The sequence below is a fragment of the Trachypithecus francoisi genome, unplaced genomic scaffold, assembly GCF_009764315.1.
Source record: "Trachypithecus francoisi isolate TF-2019V2 unplaced genomic scaffold, Tfra_2.0 Contig01705, whole genome shotgun sequence".
Lineage (NCBI taxonomy): Eukaryota > Metazoa > Chordata > Mammalia > Primates > Cercopithecidae > Trachypithecus > Trachypithecus francoisi.
The window spans coordinates 741,531-753,940 of record NW_022681450.1 but is presented as its reverse complement, the minus strand read 5'-3'; the positions used below and the strand labels follow the sequence as shown (position 1 = coordinate 753,940).

Below are 12,410 nucleotides of genomic sequence, written 5' to 3'. Positions count from 1 at the left end.
CAGCCCCACACTGGGTCCCATGCCCAGGCCTGGGCTGGCGGGGATGCCTCTGCCCACCTCTCCCTCCATCCTCCACCTTGCGCACACGCACTCCCACTGACAGCCAGGTGAAGGGAATGTGAGGAGCAGCCTAGGGGAGAGGCAGGAGGGGACAGGGGGAACCCACAGAAGGAAGTTCAGCGCCCCCTCTGACCCAGGCCTTTTGCTTCCCTCAGCACCCCATCCTTGCCACCACCTGTGAGGTAGGAACTGCCACGATGGATGCCCATTTCACAGATGTGGAAACTGAGGCTCTGACAGGAAAAGTAACTTGGCCAAAGTCCCACAGGGGTGAAGTGAGCCTAGACTTGAACGCAGGTCAGTATGATGCCGCCCTCCAATATCTGTACTGTCAGAGGACAGAGCAAGGGCCAGAGACAGAAAAGGAGAAAAGAGACGAGACAAGGAGACAGACACAGAGTCCAGGATATGGAGAAACTGAGAGTCAGAGAGCTGTAAAGACCCTGTATAGAGAGAAACAGACATAGACAAAGACAACCAGAGAAATACAGAGAACAAAGAGAGACTGGGAGACAGAGACAAAAAGACAGGGCGGGACAGAGGGGTGGAGAGACCAGAAACCAAGAGAGACAGAGAGACTCAGAACAGACTGGCAGACATGGACAGGGACAAGGAGATAGGGGCAGGTGGTGGCAAAGGTGGAAATGGAGAAAGGAAATGAAAGTGAGGGTGTGCGGAAAGCAAAGGCCAGCATGCAGGGAGGGGCGGTTTGGGAGGCAGGGGTGTGTCTGGGGAGGCAAGGGTGCGCTGGGAGGGGGCTGTGCTGGCCCCAAACAGCTTGTGGGGGAGGTGGGGGTGAGCATGTAGCCCTAGGAGTCAATGGAGGGCGAGAAAGTGAGCCTGGAGTGTAGGGGAGATGGGGTTGGGAGGTAATGGAGAAGCAAGTGTCACCAAAGTCACTAGGTGGATAGGTGTGTCTGTGGAGGAAGGAGGTCACCTTAGGGGCAGATGGGGTAGGGAAGGACACCTGGGTGGCTAGGAGGGCAGTCTCTGAAGTCAGACAGCCTTCATTTGACTCAAATCTCTAACATCTACCTGTTTCCGGGACCTCCAAGAAACTCTGTGGACTCAGTTTCCTTCTCTGTAAAATGGGGACAAGAGGCAAGTACCTGCCTCATGAGGGTCCTGTGAGGACAAATGAGACAATGAGTGTGAAGAAGTTAGTGTCTGCCACAGAGATGGATGGTGGCCTTAGTAATCAGGATTTGTCGTCACCATCTCCCTCATCCTCATCCTCGTGTCGCCATCAGTATATATGGTGAGGGCAGGTGTTACATGGTAGAACAGGTGGGGCACACATTACAAGCACCTGCTACTCAGACAGTGATACCTGGACCAGGTGTTTCTGATGCACACTGAAGTCAGAGAGCCTCGGACTTAAGATGCTGTGCAGTGCAGGGAGCAGGTGTGGGGGTGGCTGGGAACAGGCGACACATGTCTAACGCATGCTACAGGTGTTATGCACCCGGAGGAAGGCGCTCCTTGAGGAGAGAGCTGGTCAGAGACACGTGCTAACAAAGGGGACTGGTGTTTCTGGAGAGAAGCAGGTTGGAGACAGGTGGGAGAGATCTGAGAGTTTGTTCCTAAAGATGTGGGGGTGATAGGCTGCAGGGACAGGTAGTGAAAGTGAATATAGCAGAGAATGAGGCAGAGGTGTGCAGTGGGTTCACAATGCTTGCAGAAGGTGCAAAGGGACTCCGGTCACATGGATGTTTGGGGGGAGGAAAAGGAGAGAGGTGGCTGGAGTGTGGGGAACCAGGTGCATGTCCATGGGACAGGGCTGTGTCCAGGAGAAGGTGTCCCCTAGACCCAGCTGAAGAGATGTGAAGCAAAGAGAGATTAAGTGGGGGTATGCGTAGGGGGTGCGGAAGCCTCGGTACCTGTTTGCTGAGGAAATAATTGAATGTGTTACCAGGGCAGAGGATTCCCCAGGATAAACAGGTGAGGAACAGCAGGTGTAGGGGGTTACTGGTGTGACCTTGTGCAGCAAAAGACAGAGAGAGAGAGAGAGAGAGAGAGAGAGAGAGAGAGAGAGAGAAACATGAGAAATTAGGTATGTAGGAAAGAAGAGAAGTAGATAGAGGGTACCTGAGGGACAAGAAGAAAAGTGGGTAGAGAGTACCTGGGAAAACAGGTATATAGGTGACACAGATACCTGTGGTCAAGGACAGATTCCTGCCCCAAACGTGTGTCTGTGTGAAGTAGTGGTGTGTATAGTGAGAGACAGTGAGAGACCAAGAGAGGCAGACACAGTGCTAGGAGTGAGACATAGGTGAGCAAGTGTGCAGGTGAGACAGGGGCACTCTGAGGGGACAAGGGCTTGGAGAAAGGCATGATGGCAGGGAAGGCCATGAGGAGGGTACCAGTGTGTGGGTTGGAGATCAGGTGGTGCTTGGGGTTAGGACACAGGTAGGGAAGGTGAGGTGCTTCTGTTGTCTGTGATGAGTAACCTGAAATGACAAGTAGGAAAGACAGGTACGGGGGAGTCCTTGGAAGTCAGTGACAGTGTCAGGTACAGGTAGAGAGGGGTGTGAGCGGCAGTTGTGCTCTCAGGTGACCTGTCTGTGGCCAGCTCTTCTGGGAGGGCAGGTGTTGGGGTGTTGGGCAGGTGCAGCACTGTCACGGAGGAGGATGGGTGAGGGCCAGGAGGCTGGGGACTGGCGGGGGCAGGCCTTACCTGAGGGGACAGGTTAGCAGGTTGCACGTGTGAGTGCTTGTTTGCAAAGGAAGGAATGTGTATGTGAGTGTGTGCACTTGTGGTGGCTCGGTACTGCTTGAGAGGAGGAAGAGGTGAAGAAATACGAATGTGTGAGGAACAGGTGAGTTTAGAGCTTTAGGGGACACGTGGGATGGCTCATGTACAGGTAGGAAGGGGCCAGTGTGGCATGAAATGAGATAAAATGCAGGGATTCCAGTGGAAGGGGCAGACTTTAGAGAACGGGTGTTACCTGGAGGGGCAGGTAAGAAGGGACATATGCTCCCCGAGAGCTCAGACATCTTAAGGGCTGGTGTGAGGGGGACAAGTGTTACCTGGAGGGGCAGGTGAGAGGAAATAGGTGTTATCTCCAGGGCAGATGAAGGGAACAGGTATGGAGGACAGGTGTTGCACGCAGGCAGCTATGAGGAGATAGATGTTACCTGCAAGTCCAGATTTGGGGAGTTGAAGGGGGAACATGGGTGTGACAGGTGCATTGATAGACAAGTGTGAGTGAAAGGTTAGTTACCTGAGGCCACAGGTGGGTGCAGTGTGACTCTGCCAGATGGTCTGCTGACTCGATTTCTCTTGCTCCCCTGTCCTCCCCTCCCTGGGGAGCCAGTTCTGGCTCTCGGGTCCCTCCCATGGCTCTGGCCCTCCGCGGGGCACACAGTTAGCTCTGGACTGGTCGAGGCCCGGCCTGCCGGCCTGCCGGGCGGCCAGGGCTCCTGAGGCTGCTTGGCGATGCGGAGCGCGTCTGGGCCTCGGCGGGCCGGCCGGGCGGGGGGAGCGGGCGGGGGGGCCGTTTAGCCGTGATAGATCCGCGCGCCGCTTGTCTCTTAATCTCCGGAGCGACCGATCGATTCGCTATTTCCCTTTGTTGCCAGAAAATTCGATCCTGGGCCTGGAATTAGGTCCCCGGCTTAATCTGAGCGGAAACCAGTGAGGGGGAGACAGAGACAGAGATGCTAGGAGAGACAGAGATGGAGAGACAGTAAGAGACAGAGACAGACAGAGATGCTGAGAGAGAAAGAGACACAGGGAGAGATAAGCACAGAGATTTAGAGAGAGATAGGCTAAGAGTTGGACCCAAAAAGGAAGAGAGAGATGCTGCGAGAGACAGAGATAGAGAGACAGATCCTGGGAGAGTTAGAGGTGGACACAGAGATGCTGTGAGAGACAGAGACAGAGAAACAGTGAGGAGAGACCCAGCCAGGGGAGAGATAACAGAAGTGGCCCAGCAGAGCCCTGCGACAGTGGTGGAATGATAGATAGAAAGGGTGTCCCAGAGGGCCCCAGCCCCACGAAGGTCAAGGCCAGGCCAGTACTCCCTGCCCCGAAGTGTGCAGACCCCAGAATTGGCCCAAATGTCCTTCCCACAGACCCTGTGACCCCTTCACACCACATATCCAGACCCCAGGTATCCAGATCCAAATGACCAGACCCTCAGCCTTGAACTCCAACTCCAAATCCAGACTTCTGGCCCCTCAAATCCAAACTCCTGTGCTGATCCCCAGTCCCAGATATCCACACCCCCAGTCCTGACTCCCAGCCCCAGTCAGCTCCCAACCTCAAATATCTAGATCTTCCGCTCCAAGTGCCCAGTCTCTTGGCTTTGAGTCCCTAGATCCCAAATATTCAAGCCCTCAGCCCTGACCTCTAAACCCCACTCAGAATCTAGCCCCAAATATCCAGACTCCTCAGCCCCAAACATCCAAATCCACCTTCAGGTCGGCCACCAACCCCCGTTCCCAGATTTTCAGTCCAGTCTCTCGAAGACCCCATCTCCGTGGCTCTCACTCGCTCTCCCTCCCCGCCCCCAAATCTCGCACCCCTGTCCCTAGGCCGCACCTCCAGTGCTACCCGCCTCCCACCTTCCCAGAGTTGGGCGCAGCCCCACCTGCCCGCCACAGCTGGGGCGGATGACCCCATCAGCCTGCCCCTCCACGGGCTCGGAGGCCCAGCTTGGCAGGCCTCCCAGGACCACCCCCGCGCCCGCCCCCTCCTCGGGCGGGAATCCCCGCCCCCTCCCCGCCCTTGCGCCGGCCCGCGGCGCTCACTCACTTTCTGGGCTTTGCGCATCCGCTCCGGTCCAGGGAGAAGTGTTTAAAGTTCGGATCTCGCAGCCATGGCCCCGCGGCGTCCTGGGGAGGGGGCACCGGGGCGAGGGGCGGGATGGGGGGAGATGCCCAGAGCCCCGGGGAGGCAGAGACCCAGAGGACGAGGAGAGGTAGTCTCTGAGACGCCGGGACTGGAGAGACTCAGAGACGGAGAGACAGCCAGGGAAACAGAGACGGGGAGACGAGCAGAGACGGGGAGATGCAGAGAGGGAAAGAGACAGCGAGACAGACGCGCAAAGAGAGCAGAGACGCGGAGAGCTGAGGACCGAGCTCCGGGCGGAAGCGCAGCGCAGCGAGCGCGGGTGGGCGCGCGCCAGGGACAGCCTGGCCGGCTGGGGGCGCGGGGCGGCCCTGCCTCCAGCGCCTTCTCCTCGTCCTCCTCTTCCTCCTGCTCCTCGTCCTCCTCCTCCTCCCTCCACTCCTCCTCTGCGCGCCGCGCGCCTCCCGCCCTCGCGGCCGCTCGGCCGGGCTCGGCGCGCAGATATATGGAGGCGGCGGCGGCGGCGCGGGGGAGGGGCGGGGGCGCGATCGATGGAATATAATTTTCCTCAAACTCGGAAAATAAAGTTCAGAGCTGATCAAATTTGAAAACAGATGTCGAATCGCGACTCTAAATAAGGTTCGATCCCGGGACTGAGGGAGTGGGGGTGGGGCGGGGGTGGGTGGAGAGATAGAGAGACCCCCTCCTCTCCCCTTTCCTTCCCCTCCGCCCTGCTCCTCCCTAGGAGGACGCGCGGACAAACGGACAGGCGCGAGGTGGAGGTGGCGACGATGCGGCCAGGACCTCTGCTGGACACGCAAACCTGGACCCGGACTGGAACACGGACCCGCACACACGCAGCCTGGATAGGAGACACGGGGACAGAGGGACATATGGAAACAGTAAGGCAGACAGTGCAAACACACACTCAGGGACACACAGCCCTACAGAGAGACGGACACAGACACACATACACAGACCTGCCATCTGTACACGCAGCACATACATGCCTACCATAATACAGGAAGTGGAAACACAACCCGTGTTTCAGACATTCAGGCACACACAGAGAAACATATGCACAAACACAGCCTGCACACCACACCTTCTCCAACCCACAGCCACTCCCTGATCCACTGACCCACAAACTGGACACAAAGACACCCAGATGCACAGTGACACACAGCCACACTCCACTCCCAACACACAGCCTGGACACACAAGCCCTCACTGACACATAGGCAGAACCCAGGGCTGGCATACGGACACTCCCCTTCACATGCCCACAAGGTCACCGGCACACACGCACACCTGCAGTGACAGGGAAGGGCCCCGCCCAGCCAGATCTGTTCCCATTGACATAACAAGTCAATATCGACCAGCCTCAGGGCAGGTCAGACCCACAGTTCAGCTCCTGGCCGGACTTCCTCCTCCTGGCCCAACCTGACCCTCACCCTCACTGTCTACCTTCCTATCCCCTCCCTTGCCCCTTGCCCCTCACCCTGCCCTCTCTCCCGCTGCCACTGCCCCGCAACCACTTTTACCTCCCATTCCCAGGTCAGGCTCCAACCCGCCAAGCCCCACACCACCTTCTCTGGGGAAAGGCAGCTCTCATCCGGGCAGCCCCTGGAGGCTTCTACCCCTGGAGGAGAAAGTAGGTCTCACAGCAAGACAGCAGTCCCCAGGTGGATCTATGGGGGCCAGGACAGCTCTGTGGGATCTCACCAACCCCACCAGCGCCCAGGAGCTGAGACCAAGGTGCTGAGAGGCTAGAAGAGAACTTCAGCCCTGCCTGACAGACAGGGTTCAGCCTCACTCCCACTCACCACTCACTCAGGCAAGTCGCTAAACATCCCCAGCCTCAAGTTCCCTCATCTGCAAAATGGGACAATAATGACCTCCCTCCTAGAGTGGTTGGGAGGGTTAAACCGCAGGGCGCGTGGAGCACAGCTGGTACCGCACCAAGTACCAAATAAACACGCATTTGCTGTGAGCTTGCTGCTTCTGAATAATCCCATTAAAATATTAAGAATTTTACCGGAAAACAAGAATTCCTTCACTTGTCTGTACCTTTTCTGCAGTTGGACTGTAGGGACCATTCTTTCAAGGAGCCAACAGGCTTCACTGGGCTCCATTTACGACCTTTTCCCCCAGGGCCATGGTCCTCTGCGTGTCCATAACAGCCCCGGGACTGTCCACAGCCTACTTGAACACAGTTCCCCAACTACAGTGTTTGTGCATATGTTTCTGTGCATGTGTCTGAATGTTTCCACGTACGGGTCGTGTGTTCCCACTTCCTGTATTACAGTATGCACGTGTGTGCCGCGTGTGCAGATGGCAAGTCTGTGTATGCGTATCTGTGTCTGCCTCTGAGTGTGTCTGTAACACCCAGCATACTACAGAAAGCATTCCTCCTCTAGCTGCCCAGTGCCTGGCTCTGAATGCCAAGGAGGAGGTTCCAGAACACCCTCTATGGGGCAGGACTCCTCCCACACAGGACACCCTTTGGGAGAAAGGTGACACCCTCTGGGTAGATATGAATGACTCCCTTGGCTACACCCTCCAAGAGAGCTGGGACACCATCAAGGCTTCGAGTCCACCAACTGGAATGCATTTCATGACCATTAAACCCCTGTGAAGAGGGACAGAACACCTAAGCAGAAAGAGCTCAATTGACTGTAGATAACACCCTTCAGTAAGATTGGACACCCTCTGGAGAGATACAGTTTATCACACCATACACGACACCCTATTGGAAAACATAACATCTTTGGAATGTGAGGGACACCCTTGAGATAGCGAAGACCATCAGTCAAGAGGGCTTTAAGACTTTATCTCTAAACCACGCCCCTCTGGGAGACAGGAAAATGTCCCAGACTGTAATGTTAACACCTTTGAGGGGCTTGCAGTCCCAATCAGAGGGTGAGGAGGACCCCTCAAGGAGAGCTCTGATGCTCTGGGGGGGAGGGGCCAGGACCCATTGCCCTGTGCATCCTACACATTGGTGAGAATGGGAACAGCACCGTCTGACTGTTCAGAACACCCTCAGCATCCCCCACCCCCAGAAGACACCGTCTTGATTTCTGGAACACCTTTTGGGGCTATGCATTTTGGAAAATGTATGCTACCTCTCTGAGTCCTAGGGTTCGGGAGGATTCATGAGAAGACGACATCAGAGCGTGCAGCGCCGCGTAAGGCACATAGTAGGTGCTCAGTGAAAGAGACCCCTCGCTGCACAGCATCCCCGCGGCCGGCAGGGGCACACGTTCCCTCGTTAGCAGTGTTGCCAACACTGCCTACTTGGCTGAAGGAAGCGTCTCACAGGAGGGGGATCATTAAGCTGTACTTAACATCCCCAGGGAGGCTGCAGCAGCAGAAGACTGTAGTTAATACCCCACTGAGAGAGGACGCCCTCAGGGTGTTTAATGCCCCCTAGGAGAGGGGGAGACAGGGAGAGAGGGAGCAGGAGAATAACCTCACCAGCCTGTAACACCCAGTGGACTGAATTTATTACCCATGAAGGAGAGAGCATACCTCTGGGGTCTGTAATATCCGCTAGATTCTCGGAACCTCCAAGAGCAAGAGGACCCCTCCATGGGGGCTGTCGGCTGTCTCGAGATTGCTTTTAACAAAGATGCCTCCTGCTGCAGTGACAGCACTAAAGGTGACAGAGGGTGAAACCAGGAGCCCCCCACCCCAAGTTTCCATCTCTTTAACTCCCTCCCCACCACTGCAGCCCTCCCGGAACCACAAGAGCAAAAGGGGAGGTGGGGGTGGTGTGGGCGAGGGAGGCTGAATGGGGCCCAAATCCCAGCATGTCAGTAGTCATGACAATGACCGTTTAATGGGATTGGCCTGGTGCCCAGCACTGCCTAAACTCTATACACAGATTAACTCAAGCAAGTCTTACGGCACAACTCCAAGAGGTAGGTGCTGTTACAAGTGTCACCCCCACTTTACTGATGAGGAAACTGAGCCACAGAATCACTTGCCGACTGTCACACAGCTAGTTAGTATTAGAAGGGGACCTGGAGCCAAGCAGCCTGGCCGAGGGGTCTGTGTTCTTAACCACCAGGCTGCCCTGCCCTCCCCCCTGCCCCCATATTAGACTAGGAGCTCGTGCAGACAAGCACCCTGCCTACACGGCTCTGCGTCCTCCCAGAGCCAGGCCCACCCTACCACTGCGTCCTCTGGCTCAGTATGACCGCCGGCCATCCCCAATCCCTCGGGGCTTGAGGCTCCCTGTGGGCAGGGCCTGTGCCGGATTCATCTCTGGGTCCCTGCTGAGGGCAAAGCCAAGCCCACGGGGCCTGGGGAGGAGGCAGGGAGGGAGGGAAGGGGAGGAGGGAGGCACGGAGAGGACACTAAAGAGAGCAGGAAAGGAGGCGAGGAGAAGCTGGGCAGAGAGGGGCTGGGGAGAAGGACGGGGCGTCCCGGGGGAGCCGGGGCTGGAGCTGGGCCAAGCCACGCTGCTGTGGATGTTGGGAGAGCAGAGGGAATGGGGGAGTCCAGTCAGCTGGGAAAGGGGTGCAAACAAACAGCATGGCCACCCCTCCCTCACCCCACCGCCTATCCCGGGTGGGAGAGGATGGACCGAGAGGGGCCTGGTAAGTGGAAGGATGAAGGCCCAGGATGAACGAGGTGCAAGGAGGGCAGACGGACAGACACAAGACAGATGGGAGCCAGGAGGGCAGGGGGAGGCAGCCAGCCAGGGCGTGTGCCTGGGAGTGGGAATTCAGACAGACAGACAAGGGTGAGAGGCGAGGGTGTTGGAAGACTGGGGACGGATGTGGGGGCTGGTCCAGGAAAAGGACAGACAGACAGACTTAGGGCTTGGGGCTGGGGCAGGAAGGACAGACAGACAGAAGGAGGGAGGGGAGGACGGACAGAGGGCATTTGCAGAATTGGTGGGCAGATGGACGGAGGGACAGCCGTGCAGTGCGGCCGGCAGGGCCAGGGCCAGGCCGAGGGCGCACGGTGGCGGCCGGCCCGGGAAGGCGGAGGCTGAGCGAGCGGCGGTGTTTGTGGAGCTGTCGGCTGCGGTGGAATTATGAAAAATAGCAGGCATCTGAGCCGGCCTTCAGCTTCGATTAGGGGAGATGGGACATGACAGGTGCGATCAATACGCAGCCGTTCTATAAAGTGTCAAGTAATGAATCAATTTCGACTAAATTTTCCATTTTTCAGAGGCCGTTCTCCGAGAGAAGAATATCCTCTTTTGTAAAGATATTATTATCGATTTCGGCGGCAATTTGACATCAGGGGTAGTTAATTCCACTCAGAATAAAATTGAAAACACTTGAGAGAGAAAAGAGAGAGGCGAAGAGTGAGACAGAGAGGGAGAGAGGGGGAGGGAGGGAGGGGCTGGGAGAGAGAGAGATGGATGGACAGAGAGACAGAGACAGGGAGACAGAGAGGAACAGACAGTGAGAGAGATGGGAGAGAGAAGAGAGATGCAGAGACCCTGAGAGAAACTTGGAGACTGCAAAGCCTAGAGTTATAGAGAGAGACAGGGACTGACAGAGACATTCCGAGAGACTCAGAGAGCAGAGATACCCTAAGAAAGGGCGACAGAGAGACAGATTGAGAGTGGCTCAGAGAGAAAACCCCAGATGTTACTAACTGGCTACAGAGGAGCAAAGAAATGGACAAAGACAATTCAGAGAAAAAGACAGATGGAGGAGGGGGCAGGAGAAACTGATGACACACAGACAGACACACAGAAGTGAGAGGCTGAGAAACAGGAACTTAGGGAATTGGGGAGAGGGGCTGAGGGGCGTGGGGAACATGAGCAACAGAGAAAAGCGAGCCTGGCAGAGGAGAGGCCAGAGAGGCAGAGTGGAGGGGTCAGGGGCAGAGGTTAGGACTGCGGCCAAAAGGCTGCGAACCTGCCAGGAAGTGGGGACGAAGGGGCAAGGGTGCCAGGAGAAGGGGAGAGGCTGAGGGGTTGGGGCTGAGGGCAGATCTGGAGATGAGAGTTTGGGGAGACCTTCCTGTCCTACCCTGCTGTCCCCAAAGTCAGTTGCCCTGAATGGGCAGAAGCTCGGCGTGTGTGTGTGTGTGTGTGTGTCTGTGTCCCTGAGTTCTGGTGTGCATGCGTGTTGGCTGGTGTCTGTGTGTGTCCTTGTGTGTTGACTGAATCCTATATCCCATTACGTTTGTGTTTCCTGGACATGCGCGCAAACACACACACACACACACAATCTGTTTGTGTCCCTGTTCGTGCGCAATGGTGACAACATTTCTGGTTAGTGCCTGTCAGTCCCCAGCTGAAATCTCCATTTATCCCTGAGCAGGTCACAGGCTACCTGGGAGGAAGAGAGAGGAAGTGGGTAGAGGATAGCACCCCTGGGTTGTGAGAGAGAAGATGGCCCAGGACCTGTACTCCTGGGTCTGACAGAGGATGGTCTCAGATCCTGGGCTCCTGGGTCTGAGGGAGGAGGGGCTGGGGCCTGGACCCACTGGGTCTGAGGGAGGAGGAGCTGGGAGCCTGGACTCCTGGGTCTGAGGGAGGAGGGGCTGAGGCCTGGACTCCTGGGTCTGAGGGAGGAGGGGCTGAGGCCTGGACCCCTGGGTCTGAGGGAGGAGGAGCTGGGAGCCTGGACCCCTGGGTCTGAGGGAGGAGGGGCTGGGGGCCTGGACTCCTGGGTCTGAGGGAGGAGGGGCTGGGGGCCTGGACTCCTGGGTCTGAGGGAGGAGGGGCTGGGAGCCTGGACTCCTGGGTCTGAGGGAGGAAGGAGTGGGGCTGGGACACCCCATGGGCAGATGGTCAGCAGACAAGTAAGTAACAGGGCTCGCTGGGAAGCCCCTGAGCCATCGCCAGCCTCTCCTCTAGAAAAGCCTGTGCCTGCTGCCCCCTAGTGGACATGGAGATTAGGCCAGACCAGGGACAGGGAACTGACAGGTCAAGGAGGGAAGCCAGAGGCACTGACCCAAGTGGGAGCAGAGACAGGGGAGAGGGAGAGAGAGAGAAGGATGGAGATGGGCGAACAGACAGGTGGACACAGACAGGGACAAAGATGAATAGAGAAGTGGGCTGGGGTCAGGCCGACAGGATTGAGGACTCAGACCTTGGTGGAGAAGAAAGAGACCAGGGCGTGAGTTCAGGGCTAGAACTGGAGATAGACAGGGAAATATGGAAGACAGAGGGGGTCTGCAGCAGATGGCAGGCAGAGGGTGAGGGCAACAGAGAGACTCTTGAACAGACAGAGGTTGGGCTAGCGAGACCTGGGTACAGACAATACAAGAGACGGGACGGGAGCCATATGGACAGATGGACAGTGACAGAGGGATGGGGGCTAGGTCTAAAGGAGGGAGAAAACCGAGAGAACAGGCAGCGAGAGGACAGGTGGACAGGGACAAGGGCAGGCACTCATGGAGAGACAGACGGATATCAGAGGGAACAGCGGACACACCCAGAAGAAAGAGGTGGACAGAGAGACAGGTGGACACACAAAGACAGACAGAGGGCTGCGGAGAAATCAGGGCTCCCCAAGCCAAGTGGACACCCGGAGATGAAGCAGAGAGCGGTACGTGGGGAGAGCCTGGAGCCCAG

The 12,410-nt window shown here is 57.0% G+C and overlaps 1 long non-coding RNA gene across 1 annotated transcript; it reads left to right on the top strand.

Annotated features, from left to right (window-relative positions):
• Nucleotides 1-5,590: 5,590 nt before the first annotated feature.
• LOC117075687 lies at nucleotides 5,591-6,891 on the top strand. The gene is made up of 2 exons (XR_004434085.1): nucleotides 5,591-5,757; nucleotides 6,413-6,891. It is a non-coding gene; the product is annotated as an uncharacterized LOC117075687 (long non-coding RNA).
• The last annotated feature ends 5,519 nt before the right edge of the window (nucleotides 6,892-12,410 follow it).